The sequence below is a fragment of the Pleurodeles waltl genome, chromosome 3_2 (genome assembly GCF_031143425.1).
Source record: "Pleurodeles waltl isolate 20211129_DDA chromosome 3_2, aPleWal1.hap1.20221129, whole genome shotgun sequence".
Classification (NCBI taxonomy): Eukaryota; Metazoa; Chordata; class Amphibia; order Caudata; family Salamandridae; genus Pleurodeles; species Pleurodeles waltl.
The window spans coordinates 20,513,135-20,530,424 of NC_090441.1; positions in this window are offsets into that span (position 1 = coordinate 20,513,135).

Here is a 17,290-nt window from a genome sequence, read left to right on the forward strand (position 1 = left end):
CTGGAAAGTTTGAGTGATCCATCAAGTGGGGGCCAATAAAAAGGGGGGTCCCAAAATGTGTTTTCTCCATGTTCATTTCCATAGGGATTTTGAACAGGAATAGCAGTCGAGCCACTGGAGGGCTTTTACGCTAAATTTGGCAGAAAGCCCTTTTTAGGGCGAGCCTGCGAGTGCATGTGCTAGCGCATGCGTTTAGCTTGCGAGACACTCTTGTGTACAGTAAAGGGCTTGGAGCCCGTCTGTCGCTTACCATTTGCTGGCTTGCGTGACACTTCTTTACAGCCTCGCAATTCATCACTCCATGTCTGGCATCATTTTCGTTCCTCTCCACGGAGCAAGGATCAAGCACTGATCGATTCAATTTAATCAGTGCCCGTCCGCTGATCCCGACGTGATCGAGGTACTATTTTGTTTGTTTTAACTTCTAGTGCCCTGCTACGCAGCATGCAGTGGGAGCCGTAGTTATTCCTGCCTGGCATTGCCGCTCTATGAAGTCACCCACAAGTAACAGAACAATGCATTTTTTTGTAATACATTGCCCTTCCTGCTAATCACATGCACAGGGGCGACAGATTTATAGTGTGGCACTGGCAGAGACGTGTGTCCATGTTCACGGTAGCAGCCTTTTCACTGTCATAACCAATGCCCATTGTTACCTGCGACTTTCAGCTCAAACATTTTCCAAGCCCCAGGCAAAATACTATTTTTTTCACTCAGGCCTTTTCTTTGTCCTGCCAACAAGGTCCTTGCTTGAGGCCACTTGTTTTTGCTGTCTGTAGGTCTGTGTTATGGTCTTCTGTCCTCCAACTGATTCCCTTGTGTGCTCATCTCCCCTCTTCAGCATGTGTTGCTCTCTCACCCAACAGTATACTTTAATTAAAATTCACATCTCTGCTCCATACCTTAAAGTGACCTAATTTGGAGAGTTCCACCTTCTGGGGGGTCATACAGTCGCGGTCAAGCAGCCCAGCTTTCCTCAGTTTTTTCCTATTACTTTTTATTTTAATACTGTTCACTTGTGCAATTTGCCGAAGGGTCCACTGTATTACTGCAAATGGCAGCAGATCTTTGTCCCAGTCTCTTCTTCCACTGCTCAAGATTTTTTTTTTAAATACTGCACAATATTACATGATATTTCTCACCAAACCGCATGCCTGTCCTGTATTATGTGAGCTCCTACGTGGAGGCGATGAATAGCCAGCAGCTGTGACACGAGACATTAAAGCATGACTGCCCAAACATTTTATGGATGTTAAATTGCATCAGCACTAGCAAAGTGAAAACAGGAGCAAGTGCACAAACACATCTATAAAAGAGGAAAACAATGCCTCATTGGCTGTTAACTCAATGCTAGTGTTATTGAAGCAGCTATCTTTTTTTGAGTGTACACTGCAGCTTTCACCTTCCTCGATCTTTGACAACAGGAAATCTCTTGAGTAAAGAATGTGTGAGCTTGGTACTAAAGACTGTAAGGTCATCAGCCACAGATCTTCAGTTTAGCAATTCCTCTCTCTATGAAAGTAGCCATACAGCAATCTCGGCTCAGCGATTTAAGTGCTCATGTTCACATCAGTGCTGTCAACTACTGTTAACAAGCACAAGGGTTTAGCCTTCTGAGGTCGATAAATAGAGTGCTGCTAAATTTGACATTAGTAACACTGGTTATTTACACTTCCTATAAATAACATATTATAACTCTCACATTGTCAGGTTAATTTAATATTAAAATACAGGTCCAACATAACTTTCCAGTGAACATTTTTATATACAGTAAAACAAATAAAAAATTCAAAATTATTGACTCACAAATAAGTGACTCAATAGGTGACTACTACAGACCACAGCAACAACAAAAAAACAATACCCCTCACAAAGGTGAGACCTGTTGGCTTTGCCAATGCTTGTTGGTATTTATTTTAAATCCATTCAGTAGTTTTTGAAGTATTCAAGAAAAAACAAATGTGTATTTGTAGGGATGCAAAGGCTCCACAAAATTTCCCAATCTTGTGCTGAGATCTGATTGGCTGCCAATACTTCAACAAGGAAGTGTTGGCAGCTGAGTCTCAGAAAAAAAGGTAAAAAATAAGAAAAGGGGTCAGGGCAGGCACCCCCTGACCCTCCTAGCTCTGGTGCTGGGGTCCCAGAGGGACGCCCTAGGGCAAAAAAGCATTTTTTTTTTTTATGTTGCAGCAAATTCTCAACCGAGTCGCAAATCTGCAGCTAAATTCAAAATAAATAAAAATAAAAAAAACAAGTGCAGGCACCCGCGCTTGTTTTAATGGGTCAGGTCCCGGAGGCATGTATAAATAAAGAAGTGGGAAACACAGGTCCCCCTCTTAGGGCATTTTTATGCCCCAGGGACCACCACCCCCCTGGGGCTTATTATTATTATGTGGACGGTCCCACTGGGCCTGCCCATGCCCCAGGCACCGCCACCTTCCTGAGGCTTAATTCACATTGTATTTGGAGGGTCCGTCGCAGGTCCCCTGTAGCCCCAGGGACCACCACCTCTCTGGGGCTTAATTAATAATGAAGACAGTGGTCCATGCAGCCATCCTTGCAGCCCCCCACGCAGCCCCAAGGACCACCACCTCCCCAGGGCTGAACTTAAATAATGAAGGGGACCCCCCTGGGGCTACTTAATGTTGGAGGGGGCCACATGGCTCCCCCTCGAGCAGCCATAGATGGCCCTGGGGACAGCCACCCCCCCCAGGGCCAGTTCCTGCTATGTACCGGGGTGCCCACCACCAGGACATAGCTGCTTGCTCTGACTTGGCAGGAGCTTTGATAGCTCCTGCCAAGTCAGAGCAAACACTCCACTCGCAGCAAGTGAGAGCTGTCAAACAGGTCTCACGTGCTGCGAGCTGAGGTATCCTGAAACAGAGGAAATCATTGCTCTCGCAGAGAGGGAAAGGCATCTTTAGCACCTCCCTCTCTGTGACAACAATGCTGCTTCCCACAGGAGGTGGGGAGCCAGCTGGTATTGCGGGGGCTTCAGGCTCCCCCACGGTCCCATTTTACATAGTGGGTTCCTATAGCACCCACTGTGGCTTGGCCGCTGAGGATGGGGTCCCCAGGGCTGAAATCAGCCGGGGGAGGGAGAGTGTGTGACCCCCCTCCTCCCAAAAAATTAAATTTTAGAAGACGTGGCCCCAGGAGAAAGGGTCTCTGAGGCCGACATCGGCCTGCGAAGGAGTGCTACTCGGCCCCCTTCCTCAAAAAAAATATATTAATGCTGGTTCCTGGGAAAAAGGCCAGGGGAAGGGGAAGGGGACACGCAGCCCCCATCCCCCCAAAAACAATTTAGAAAGCCCGGCCCAGGGTGATGGGCTCCCCGTGCAGACACCAGCTGGGGGAGAGGGTTGGCGCCCCCCCCCCCACCTCCTCCATTTATTGAAGGCCAGGCCCTGGGGGATGAGGCCCCCGGGACCGAGATGGACCCGGAGAGGGCGGCCATGTGGCTCTGTGGCCATCTCGTGCTGCGCATGGCCAAAGGCAGTGAGCAGCATGGGTTTGGGTGGCTGGGGGAGTTGGCCACAGGGTCTGACCGCAGGCCAGTCCCTGTGGCCAACCCCTGCCCTACATGGCCACATGGACTGGCTAAAACATAGAAGAAAAAAAAGGTCCTGGACAGCATAGTTAGAAACTAAAATTTTAAAAAACATAGAAATTCACTTAAAAACCCAAAGGTTACTGGAACGTTATAGTTAGGCTCACATTTTAAACATACAAAACCATATAAATTCACCTGTTAGAGTTATCTCAAGTAACTATAACTCATGCCCTAAGGCAGAGGTCTTCAAACTGGGGGCCTGAAGGGATCCCAGGGGGGGCCCAGACTCTGGCCAAAATAAATATTATACAGATAACAGGCCTTTCTTTAAGCAGAAGCATGTTATTGCAGTTTTAAAAAGGTAACAGTACTTAACTGCAATGTTTAAATAGGTTTAGACATATTTAAACATTGCCATGTTTATAAAATAATTGTGAAAAATTCTAAGGGGGGGCCCAATGATTTTTATTTTTCAACTGGGGGGGCGCGGCATTAAAAAGTTTGGACACCTCTGCCCTAAGGTAACTGGCACCCTCGTCATGCACTGCTAATTACTCCACAAACTATGGCACTCATGACATCTTTGATCGCATCATTGATATTAGCAATGTAATATTTGCAGTAACATTTTTGATGTTTTATTAAACAACTGTGCATGGTGGGGGGCCTAGCCATGCACTGGTAATTACCCAGACAATACATCACCCCTGACAACTTTTATAATGTCAATAAAAATATCAATGAAACATTAGAAGTGAAATTATTGAAGAAAATAATGTCCATGGCAGGGGTGCTAGTTACAGTTACCTTAGGCCGCGAGTTATAGTTACTTGAAACAACTGTAGCCATTTTGTGCGAATAAATTCAGAACCTAACTATAACATCCCTGTTTTATATATATATATATATATATATATATATATATATATATATATATCCTATTGGTGGTCGCCACTAGGTAGTTATAGTTAGGACATAGGTGGTCATTACAACCCTGGCGGATGGTGTTAAAGCGGCGGTAAGACCGCCAACAGCCCGGCGGTAAAAAAATTTTAATTACGACCGTGGCGGAAACCGCCAACAAAGACAGCCACTTTAACACTCCGACCGCCACGGTGGTACAAACAAACACCTCGGCGGTCACCGCCAACAGACAGGCGGAGGACAATGTACGACCAACACTATTATGACAGGGCAATCCGCCACCTTTTCCGGGGCGGATACACCGCGGATAAAAACACGGCGGAAACAGGAATTTTGAAGGGAAAACGCTCACCTCTACACACTCCACGAGGAAGGAGGACACCATGGAGCCGGAACTCCATATTCTCCCTGCGATAGTCTTCCTGCTCCTGTACCAGGAGCACCAACGCCTACGGCGAAGACCACAGTGAGTATTGCACCTACGATACAGGGGAGGGGGGAGGAAAAAACAGGGACACACACATGCAACACCCCCACCCTCACCTACTACAACACACACACCAATGCATATCTATACGTTACAGTCACACACCCCATCCCCCCCGGAAGAATGCAAAGACAAAAGGAAATGAGTGTAACTATTGTAATATATAAAAATTCAGTAAGCAAAAATATGCATATATACACTATTAACAAAATATACACCAAGATTAGTAGTCCAGGTATTGCACCATTTATAGTCCGTGGACCACTGGGCCCAAAATGCATGGGCGAGGCCCACACACGATACCAGATCAAAACAGAGAGAACACTGCAGGGGCATTAGATAGAAATACAACAGGCACCTCAGGGGGAAGGGAAGAGGGGGCACCTCAGCCGGATGATGGCACAATGCCAGATCCACAAGGGGCCTCCATGCCCATTGATGTATCCTGGGGAGTGCAAAGCCACAGTTTCTCAAGTATCTTCAGTGGGTGGTTTGCCCACTGCTGCATCCTGGGGAGTGCAAAGCCACAGTCTCTCAAGTCTCTACAGTGGGTGGGTTGCCCACTGCTGCATCCTGGGGAGTGCAAAGCCACAGTCTCTCAAGTCTCACAAGTGGGTGGTTTGCCCACTGCTGCATCCTGGGGAGTGCAAAGCCACAGTCTCTCAAGTCTCTACAGTGGGTGGTTTGCCCACTGTTCCATCCTGGGGAGTGCAAAGCCACAGTCTCTCAAGTCTCTACAGTGGGTGGTTTGCCCACGACTGCATCCTGGGGAGTGCAAAGCCACAGTCTCTCAAGTCTCTACAGTGGGTGGGTTGCCCACTGCTGCATCCTGGGGAGTGCAAAGCCACAGTCTCTCAAGTGGATGCCTGTCTCCACTGGTTCTGGAGGGGGCTTGGTGCCCAGAGTGCTTCATCCTGCCAAGGACAGACGTAGTGGATGCATGTCTCCAATGGTTCTGGAGGGGGCTTGGTGCCCAGAGTGCATCACTCACCCCGTGACGGTCCCTGTTGCGTCAGTGCCCCTGCCGCTCATGGGCTAGCGGTGCTTGACTTGGCGGTCCTTGCCCTGTGCAGCGGTGCTTGCCCTGTTCAGTGGTGCTTGCCCTGTTCAGCGGTGCTTGAGTTGGCGGTGCTTGCCCTGTGCAGCGGTGCTTGCCCTGTGCAGCGGTGCTTGAGTTGGCGGTGCTTGCCCTGTGCAGCGGTGCTTGCCCTGTTCAGCGGTGCTTGAGTTGGCGGTCCTTGCCCTGTTCAGCGGTGCTTGCCCTGTTCAGCGGTGCTGGACTTGGCGGTCCTTGCCCTGTTCAGCGGTGCTTGCCCTGTTCAGCGGTGCTTGAGTTGGCGGTGCTTGCCCTGTGCAGCGGTGCTTGCCCTGTTCAGCGGTGCTTGACTTGGCGGTCCATGCCCAGTGCAGCGGTGCTTGCCCGGTTCAGCAGTGCTAGACTTGGCAGTCCTTGCCCTGTTCAGCAGTGCTTGACTTGGCGGTCCTTGCCTTGTTTAGCAGTGCTTGCCCTGTTCAGCGGTGCTTGAGTTGGCGGTGCTTGCCCTGTGCAGCGGTGCTTGTCCTGTTCAGCGGTGCTTGACTTGGCGGTGCTTGCCCTGTTCAGCAGTGCTTGACTTGGCGGTCCTTGCCCTGTTCAGCGGTGCTTGACTTGGCGGTCCTTGCCCTGTTCAGCGGTGCTTGACTTGGCGGTCCTTGCCCTGTTCAGCGGTGCTTGCCCTGTTCAGCTTTGCTTGACTTGGCGGTCCTTGCCCTGTTCAGCGGTGCATGACTTGGCGGTCCTTGCCCTGTTCAGCGGTGCTTGACTGTGCGGTCCTTGCCCTGTGCAGCGATGCTTGACTTGGCGGTCCTTGCCGTGTTCAGCGGTGCTTGACTTGGCGGTCCTTGCCCTGTTCAGCGGTCCTTGCCCTGTTCAGCGGTGCTTGACTTGGCGGTCCCTGCCCTGTTCAGCGGTGCTTGCCCTGTTCAGCAGTGCATGACTTGGCGGTCCTTGCCCTGTTCAGCGGTGCTTGACTTGGCGGTCCTTGCCCTGTTCAGCGATGCTTGCCCTGTTCAGTGGTGCTTGACTTGGCGGTCCTTGCCCTGTTCAGCGGTGCTTGACTTGGCGGTCCTTCATTGCCCAGCTGGGGTGGGGCTGCCAGTCCTTCATTGGTCAGCTGGGCTGTGGTTGGCGGGTCCCTCCTGGGCAGCTGGGCTGTGGCTGGCGGGTCCCTCCTGGGCAGCTGGGCTGTGGCTGGCGGGGCCCTCCTGGGCAGCGACGATGGGGCTGGCGGGGCCCTCCTGGGCAGCGACGATGGGGCTGGCGGGGCCCTCCTGGGCAGCGACGATGGGGCTGGCGGGGCCCTCCTGGGCAGCGACGATGGGGCTGGCGGGGCCCTCCTGGGCAGCGACGATGGGGCTGGCGGGGCCCTCCTGGGCAGCGACGATGGGGCTGGCGGTGGCCTCCTAGGCAGCGACGATGGGGCTGGCGGTGGCCTCCTAGGCAGCGACGATGGGGCTGGCGGTGGCCTCCTAGGCAGCGACGATGGGGCTGGCGGTGGCCTCCTAGGCAGCGACGATGGGGCTGGCGGTGGCCTCCTAGGCAGCGACGATGGGGCTGGCGGTGGCCTCCTAGGCAGCGACGATGGGGCTGGCGGTGGCCTCCTAGGCAGCGACGATGGGGCTGGCGGTGGCCTCCTAGGCAGCGACGATGGGGCTGGCGGTGGCCTCCTAGGCAGCGGATGATGGCGGTCTTCTCCGCCGTGCTGCTCCTCCCAGACTTGCCGGCTTTCTTCTGGCCCTTCCCCACCTTGGGAGGAGTGTCAGCTGAGTCCACACTCCCACCGGGACCCCTGGGAGCGGCTTGGGTGGCTGTAGTCTTCCCCCTCTCCCGCCGGGCACTGGCCAACTTCTGGTGCTTCACAGGGGGAGGACTGGCTGTGCTGTGGCTCCGTGACACACTGGCTGTCCTCGTGGCCGGTGCACTCCACATACCTGGGGGGGGACAGTGGGTGGTGGGGCCCTCCTGGGCAGCGACGATGGGGCTGGCAGTGGCCTCCTGGGCAGCGACGATGGGGCTGGCAGTGGCCTCCTGGGCAGCGACGACGGGTTTGGCAGTGGCCTCCCCGGCAGCGATGATGGGGCTGGCTGTGGCCTCCTGGGCAGCGACGATGGGGCTGGCTGTGGCCTCCTGGGCAGCGACGATGGGGCTGGCGGGGCCCTCCTGGCCAGCAGGGATGATGGCGGTCTTCTCCGCCGTGCTGCTCCTCCCACACTTGCCGGCTTTCTTCTGGCCCTTCCCCACCTTGGGAGGAGTCACAGCTGAGTCCACACTCCCCCCTGGGAGCGGCTTGGGTGGCTGGAGTCTTTCCCCTCTCCCGCCGGGCACTGGCCAACATCTGGTGCTTCACAGGGGGGGGACTGTCTGTGCTGTGGCTCCGTCACACACTGGCTGTCCTGGTGGGCGGTGCACTCCACATACCTGGGGGGGCGGTGTGGGAAATAGGTTAAGGGTGGACAGGAAAAGTTGTTTGGAGACACTGGGACGGGTAGCTGGAGGGGGTTTGGGAGTGGAGGAAGAGGTGGTGGTTGTAGGAGGTGTATGTTTTGTGGCTTTGGGTGCAGGTGCATGCTCTGGAGGCTGTCGTGAGGTGGATGTATGTTGGGTGGGTGTGTGCCTGCGTTAGTGTATCTTCGGAGGGGGCGTCACAGACACACTGGGAGAGGACACAGGGGACATGTGAATGGTAGTGGGGGTGGTGACTGCACGTGAGCGGGGTGTGGTGGTGGGTGTGCTGGTGCGGGACGTAGTGGCTGTAGAGGTAGTGCATGCAGGTGTGAGTGTAGACGAGACTGGAAGGGAGGAGGGAGACGACGAGGAGGGGGACACAGTGGAAGCAGTGGATGTTGGTGTGTCTGTATGTGTGTGATGCTTGCGTGAGTGCCTGTGGGATGTGTGGTGCTTATGTTTGCCTGAGCTTCCCTTGTGTGGTGAGGTGTGTGCAGGCTGGTCTGATTGTGTGCTTGGGATAGGCAGAGGTACAGGGGATTGGGTCTGGGTAGACGGAGTTGGAGGGGGAGGCTAGACACAGGGACAATGGCTGCCATCAGTGCTGAGGCCAGAGTTTGAATGGATCGATGAAGGGCTGCCTGACCAGAATGAATGTCCTCCAGGAATGCATTGGTTTGTTGCAACTCCCTTTCTACACCCTGGATGGCATTCAAAATGGTAGACTGCCCAACAGTGAGTGACCTGAGGAGGTCAATGACCTCCTCACTGAGGGCAGCAAAGGTGGCAGGGGCTGAGGTGCCTGGGGTGAAGGTGATGCCCACCCTCCTGGGTGAGCGGGCACGGGGCGAAGGCTGAGGGGCTGCTGGGAGGGCGGTGCTGGTAGGGGGGAGTGGCAGCTGTACCTGTAGAAGTGGGGGCACAGATTTTGCCGCCACCACAAGGGAGCTCCCATCGGAGGACGAGTCCGTGTCGCTGGTTTCAGCTCCTGTCCCCGCCGTGGTGCTCCCCTCGCCCTCCGTCCCACTGGTGTATTCAGAGTCCGTAGTGTGGCCCTCCATGGCCATGTGGGATGCAGCTCCCTCATGCTCTGGTGCCACTGCTCCTCCGCCTGATGATGCTAATGCACACAAGAACAGGGAGATCGCAAAAAAGGGGGGGAACAGAAGAAAGACATGTTGAGTGCATGGCTTACCGCTACCGTTGGCAGACATGACAGACACAGAAGCCCCCTGCACTACATCGTGCTGTTGGGCTCTACAGTGCAATTCCTTGGAAATGGCCTACAAGGCTATGAACGACATATGCACACATAGATGACACAGGTGCATGAATAGCTGTATTTGGCACTCTACAGAGGTGGGGGGCCACAGGGCCATGCCTTACGAAGTGGCCTAGCCTACGGAACTCACCCTGACCTAGGGAAACCCACAGCCCTCCTCCCCCACCCAGACCCCTCCACTGCGCGCAAAGTCAGCTGAATGAGAGTGTATTCACCCCCTTGTGTCTGCTGTGATGCCCTCAAGTGCCCATCCAACTCTGGGTATGCCACCGCCAGGATCCGGAACATCAGGGGGGTCATGGTTCGACGGGCACCCCTCCCACGTTGGGACGCCATCCCCAGCTGAGCCTCCGCCGTCTTCTTGCTCCAGCTGCGAATGTCCTCCCATCTTTTCCGGCAGTGGGTGCTCCGTCTGTGGTGGTCCCCCAGGGTCCGGACGTCCTTGGCGATGGCACGCCAAATATCCTTCTTCTGGTGGGCGCTGACCTACATGAAATGTACAGGGGTAGAAGAGAAGTCATTAACAACTGTGCCGTCAAAGTGAGTGGCCCCCATCCCTACCATTGCCATGTGGCACATGCACCCACCGTCTTTCATGCTCGCAGAACTCTGCCCCCTTCCTTCTTACAACCAGCCCTCTCCACACAGGCATAGCCCATACAACATGCTCTCTGTGTACTTACCTGTTGGTCTGGAAGACCGTAGAGTAGCGTGTACTGGGGGAGGACCCCATCGACGAGCTTCTCCAACTCCTCCGATGTGAAGGCAGGGGCCCTTTCCCCGGATGTACGAGCCATTGTCTCTTCCAGACCGAGGTCACAGCAGCACTTGCAGTGTAGGTCCTCTCCTGTCGAAGATCAGGTATCGAGTGATTCAGCAGATAGAAAATGGCGGTCACGTCCGCAGCGGTGCGTACCATCACCGCCGGCGTACATCGTCATTGGCTCCTGGGACCCATAGGGTCCAATGTTAACCAATGCAGCATTGGGCCACGGTCTTCGACCGCCTACCACGACAGTGTACAACGCCAGCGCAGATACCTCACATCCCATTGTCCCACTTTACAGGTCAGGCAGCCGCCATTTAAGGGGCCCACATGGCCTAATTACCAACTGCGTCACACATACCTAGGCCTAGTCTCAACACACATACAGGGCACATTTTGTGTATGAATGGTGTTCTGTGTAGACTGTGGGTACATACCTCGGAGTTGTTTGACTCTGTGCTCGCTGTTGTCCTTCATAGGCACCGTCCACTGGGACATGTGAGGAGATGGCGGAATCCTCCGGTGTACCGACCGCTGGTGGACCTGTCAACAATGGAGGAAAGAAATGTGATTATCACCTACAGGTTTGACCGTGCAACAATTCAGGAACTGTGTACATAGTTGGAGCCTGACCTGATGTCAGCAATCCGCCATCCAACAGGAATCCCCCCTCAAGTGCAGGTGCTATCAGTGCTCCATTTTCTTGCAAGTGGGTCATTTCAAACAACTGTGGCCATGGCATCAGGGATGTCCCAGCCTATGTTTTCCAATGTATTGTCCAGAGTGTTGTCTGCCCTGCTGAAACACATGCGGAGCTACATCGTTTTCCCTCAGGTGGAGGATTTGCCTACAATGAAAGGTGACTTCTATGCCCTTGGACATATCCCCAACATCATAGGTGCCATTGATGGGACCCATGTGGCTTTGGTCCCCCCCCACAGGAGTGAACAGGTGTGCAGGAACCGGAAGAGTTATCATTCCATGAATGTACAGATGGTATGTATGGCAGACCAGTACATCTCCCATGTGAATGCCATGTTCCCTGGCTCAGTGCATGACGCCTACATCATGCGGAATAGCAGCATCCCTTATGTGATGGGTCAACTCCAGAGGCACCGTGTGTGGCTATTAGGTGACTCTGGTTACCCCAACCTGTCATGGCTACTGACCCCAGGGAGGAATCCCAGGGCAGAAGAACGCTACAATGAGTCCCATGGGCGAACTAGGAGGGTGATCGAGCGGACCTTCGGCCTCCTGAAGGCCAGGTTCAGGTGCCTCCATATGACAGGTGGATCCCTATTCTACTCACCAAAGAAGGTGTGCCAGATCATCGTGGCCTGCTGTATGCTTCACAACTTTGCTTTGCGACGACAGGTGCCTTTTCTGCAGGAGGATGGTCCAGATGGCAGTGTTGTGGCAGCTGTGGAGCCTGTGGACAGTGATGAGGAGGAAGAAGACATGCAGAACAGGGACTCAGTCATCCAGCAATATTTCCAGTGAAACACAGGTGAGAATACATTCCTGCCTACTACATGTACTTTTACACTTCTACCTCTATGCTGTCTGTCGATTTCACCCAGTGTATGGTCACTGAGTTGTCACCTTCCCTTACGGTTTCACAGGTGTGGGTCCCAACGTGTGTCATCTGCTTAGATTCCTCATGGACTAGAGCTGTGTGACATAGGTATGTTGACATTGCTATTTCATGAACATTTTGTCACTGTAATTGTAAATACACTATTTCGAAATCACAGACAGACTCAAGATCTTTTGGTGCTTTAGGTGTGTTTATTTAAATACAAAATATTGGAGGGGGAAGTAATGGTGAGGTGTGATGGCGAAGGAGTGTCCATGGCAGAGTCCAGTCTATTAGTCTCACAGGTGCATTGCCGATATGGGCATAGGAAGTGGAGCTGGGGCAGCTTCAATATGGACAGGGTGACAACGTGGGACAGTGGGATGACAATCAGGGTGGTCTCATTTCTTGGCGGGGGTCTTGGCATCGTGCTCTGTCTTGTTCCTGGATCTCAGGGACCGTTTGTGGGGTGGTTCTCCGTCTGCAGGGGGTGGGGTGCTGGTGTGGTAGTCCTGTGGCGGTGCCTCCTGTCCACTAGCGCCGGCGGAGGTGGTGGGCAGTTCATCGTCCATGCTAGTTTCAGGGGCCCCTTGTAGTGCCACAGTGTCCCTCCTGGTGTTCAGTACTTCCTTCAGCACCCCTACGATGGCGCCCAGGGCGGAGCTGATGGTTCTGAATTCCTCCCTGAACCCCAAATACTGTTCCTCCTGAATGCGCTGGGTCTCCTGAAACTTGGCCAGTACCGTTGCCATCGTCTCCTGGGAGTGGTGGTATGCTCCCATGATGGAGGAGAGGGCCTCGTGGAGAGTGAGTCCCCTGGGCCTGTCCGCCCCCTGTCGCACAGCAGCCCTCCCAGTTCCCGTGTTCCTGGGCCTCTGTCCCCTGGACCGTGTGCCCACTGCCACTGCCCCCAGGTCCCTGTTGTTGTTGGGGTGGTGGGTTATCCTGGGTTCCCTGTAGTGGTGAACACACAGCTGATTGACGTGTCCTGGGGAAGGAGGTATGGGCCCGCTGGGTGGGTGCTGTGCTGGTGTTTCCAGAGGAGGGAAGGTTCTGTGGTGGCCTGTGCCTGTGTGAGGGGAACCGACTGTCCCGAGGCCCATGATGGTCCGGGCTGGTCATCTAGATCCAGGTGGACTGAGGTGCTGTCATCACTGTGGGCCTCTTCTGTGGGTGGAGTGGAGATGTCTGGACCCTCCTGTCTGGTGATGTTGGGTAGTGGTCCTGCAGGGGTGTAAAGGCATGATTATTGCATCTGTGTGTGTCATGGTGTGCAATGGGTGGGTGACCGTGTACCCCAATGCTGGCATTCCTGTGTGGGGGCTTGTGTGATGATGGTTTAGGTGGGGTGTCTGGGTATGTGCAGTGGGCATTCTTTAGTGATGGGTATCCATGCGTTGGTGTTGCATGCAGGGCTTGGCGTTGGGATGTGTGGTTTGTGATATTGGTACATTTGTGAGGAGTTGGAGTGATAGGGGTGGGGGTATGTGATAACATGCAGGTAGGGTGGGGGATATGGTAGTTAAAAGTTTGACTTACCAGAGTCCATTCCTCCAACGACTCCTGCGAGGCCCTCAGGATGCAGAATCGCCAAGACCTGCTCCTCCCATGTTGTTAGTTGTGGGTGAGGAGGTGGGGTCCGCCGCCAGTCCGCTGAACCGCCTGGTGGTGTCTTGAGACCACGGAACGCACCTTCCCCCGTAGGTCGTTCCACCTCTTCCTGATGTCCTCCCGATTTCTTGGGTGTTGTCCCACTGCGTTGACCCTGTCGACTATTCTTCGCCATAGCTCCATCTTCCTTGCAATTGAGGTGTGCTGCACCTGTGATCCAAATAGCTGTGGCTCTACCCGGACGATTTCCTCCACCATGACCCTGAGCTCCTCCTCCGAGAACCTGGGGTGTCTTTGCCGTGCCATGGGGTGGTGTAGGTGATGTGTGGGGTGGTGTGTGTGGTGATAAGTGTGGTGATATGTAGTGGTGTGTGGTGTTTTGTGCGTGGAAGTAGTGTGGGTGATGGTGTTGTGTGCCTGTGGATGCTAGTTTGTGGATGGTGGTGTCTCTCTCTGGCCATCTCTCTGTAATAGTGGTTGTAGGGGTTTGTGGGGGTGTTTTATATTGTAATGGGTGTGTGGGAGTGGTGTGTGTATGTGTATCAGGTGTGTGTAATTTGAATTGTCCAATGTAGCTGTGTTTTGTAAGAGTGTGTGTATTTTGAGCACGGCGGTGTGTACCGCCAATGGAATACCGCGGTTGAAAGACCACCGTGTGGATTTGTGTGTCGTGATAGTGTGGGTGTATTTCTGTTAGCGTGATGGTGGAGGTTTTGTTTTCGCCACTTCATCACTGACCTTTGGTGTGGCGGACTTGTGTGGGTGTCTGAATTTTGTCGGATTCCGAGATGTGGGTCATAATAGCTGTGGTGGAATTCCGCAGCCGCGGCGGTGTGTTGGCAGTCTTCTGCACGGCGGTAAGCGGCTTTTACCGCCAATGTTGTAATGACCCCCTTAGTTTCTATAGAAAAAGCTGTTTTTATTTTTTTACTTGCTTATCATCTTTGGCGTCGCTTGACAAAACTTCACGAAATTAAAAATTTGATAGTCACGCCAGCTGCTCTCTGGGAAGTTTGGGGGTGATTCGTCAAGCTGGGGCTGAGATAAGGGGGGAGGGTGAAAAAAGGAGCATTTCCAATGTTAATTTCCCTAGGAAACATTGAACAGTGTTATCACTTGAACCACTTGACGGAATTATACCAAATTTTGCAGGAAGGCAGGTCTTGGTCCAGAAAGAGACCTTTTTGTTGTTTGGCATAAATCCATTCAGTAGTTTCTTAGAAATTAAAGGAAATCCAAATTTGGATATCTAGGGACACAAAGGATTTGCCACCCCTCCCATTTTTGTTCAGAGATCTGATTGGCTGCCAACACTTCAACAAGGAAGTATTGGCAGCCAGGTTGGGACTCGGCTTCAGCCGAGTCCCAAAAAAAATGTACAAAAATAAGAAAAGGGGCCAGGGTACGGACGTCCTGACCCCTTAGCTCTGGTGATGGGGTCCCAGAGGGACCCCCTCCAGGGCAAAAAAGTATTTTTTTAAAATATTTTGGGCAGACATTGTGGCGGATCAGCCCAAAAAAAAAAAAAGAAGCACGGGCTCCCGTGCTTGCTTTTTAATAAGCCCTTGGGTGGGCCAGGTCCTCGGGCATTGTTATTTTAATGCGGGGGCCCCCCCGCCCCCCATGCAGCACTGGGAACCACCACCTCCTTGGGGTGTTTAACAAATATGGTGTGGGGTCATGCACACACCCGCTGCCCCGGGGGACTCCACCTTCCCAGGGCTTATAGTAAATATGAAGCGGGGGCCGGGCATGTCTCCCCGCTGACCCCAGGGACCACCAACTTCCTGGGGGGCATTAAGGAAATATGTTGGGGGAGGGCATACAGCCCCAGGGACCACCATCTCACTGGGACTTAATGTAATTATATGCAGGGCCGTGAAGCCCCACGCATGCTGGCAACTCCAGGTACCACCACCTCCCCAAGGTGTTGCTGTAATTATGTAATGATGAGTGGGAGTCTCCGTGCCCCCGCAGCCCGGGGGACCACCACCTTTCTAGGGCAAAGTGTTAAAAATAGAATGGGGGTCCGTTGGGGAGCCCCGCAGCCTTGGTGACCATGTCAGGGACCACCATCTCCCTGGGGCTATTCTATGTTGGAGGGGGATCTCCCTCATGTAGCCACTGATGGCTCTGAGGACCGCCAACCCCAGGGCCAGCTCCTGCTATGTCCCGGGGTATCCACCCTCAGGACATAGCTGTTTGCAAGTCATAGCAAACCCTTTGCTCCGATGTCAGATAGCTCTCCCTTCATCGGAGCAGGGGATACTTCTGTCTGCCTGCCCAGGGAAATGTGGGCAGGCACACAGAGGAAACTGCTCTCACAAAGAGGGAGTTGCTTTAGCAGGGGCCCCTGAATTGAGATTGACCTGGGGAAGGAGGCTACACAACCTCCCTTCCCAGAAAAATGTTAAATGTTTAGGCCAAGCACCAAGGAATATTTACACTGGGCCCTAGGGCCCCCAATGCTGATATTGGCATGAGGAGGGGGGGCTTGTGAGGTTGGGTGGTACCAGGACTGGCTGCAGGCCAGGCCCTGAGGCAACCCCTGCTGCACATGGCCGAAGGCCGGGCACAGCGTGGGGCTGCAGGCCAGGCCCTGAAGATATCCCCTGCTGAGCATGGCCAAAGGCTGTGCGCAGAGCGGGGTTGGGTGGTTATAGGGGTTGGCTGGAGGATGTGGCCGCAGACCAGGACCTGCAGCCAACCCCAGCCACGCACAGCCGAAGGCCATGTGCAGCGGTGGTTGGAATAACTTATAGTAATGAAAATTAACATACGTTAAAAAAAGCAATATAAATTCAGTGAGAAAACAAAGGTTACAGGGACATTATAGTTAGGAAACAGAATTTGAACATAGAAATTCACTGAAAAAAACCAAAGGTTAACGGGATGTTATAGTTAGGCTCCCATTTTAAATGTACAAGTGTTATTACCAATTGCCTTTCTCTGTCTTCCAAATGTAAGACATTGTGCAAAAAAGAAGTCATTTTGAGAAATGCCCTCTAATGTACATGCTAGAATGGGTATCCCCAAATTCAAAAATGTGCAAATAACCACTACTTCTGAACTACATATCTTGTGTCCATTTCGTAAATACATATGTTTCCTTGATACCTATTTTTCACTTTTTATATTTCACCAAATTAATTACTGTATACACAGTACACAACGAAAGACCATTGCACGGTGCAGCTCAGTTATTGAACCTAAAAGCCCTATATATCCCTCAACCAGAAGGGTCCACCGGACGCAATGGTATATTGCTTTTCAAAAACTGCCATAGTTAGACGCTGCAGATGAAAACATTGACACAAATGGCTGTTTTTTCAACTCAATTTCAATACTTTATTTTTATTTCAACTGTTAGTTTCTATAGGAAAACCTTTAAGGATCTACACAAATGACCACTTGCAGAATTGAGAATTGTGTCTACTTTTCAGAAATGTATAGCTTTCTAGGATCCACCTCTTGTTTCACACCCATTTCTACCACTCACTGGAAGGAGGTGGAAAGTGCAAAAAAGAGAAGAAATGGGCAATGTCCCAGTAAAATGCCATAACTGTTAAAATTGTTTTTTTTTTTTTAATTCAAGTCTTCCTGTTGC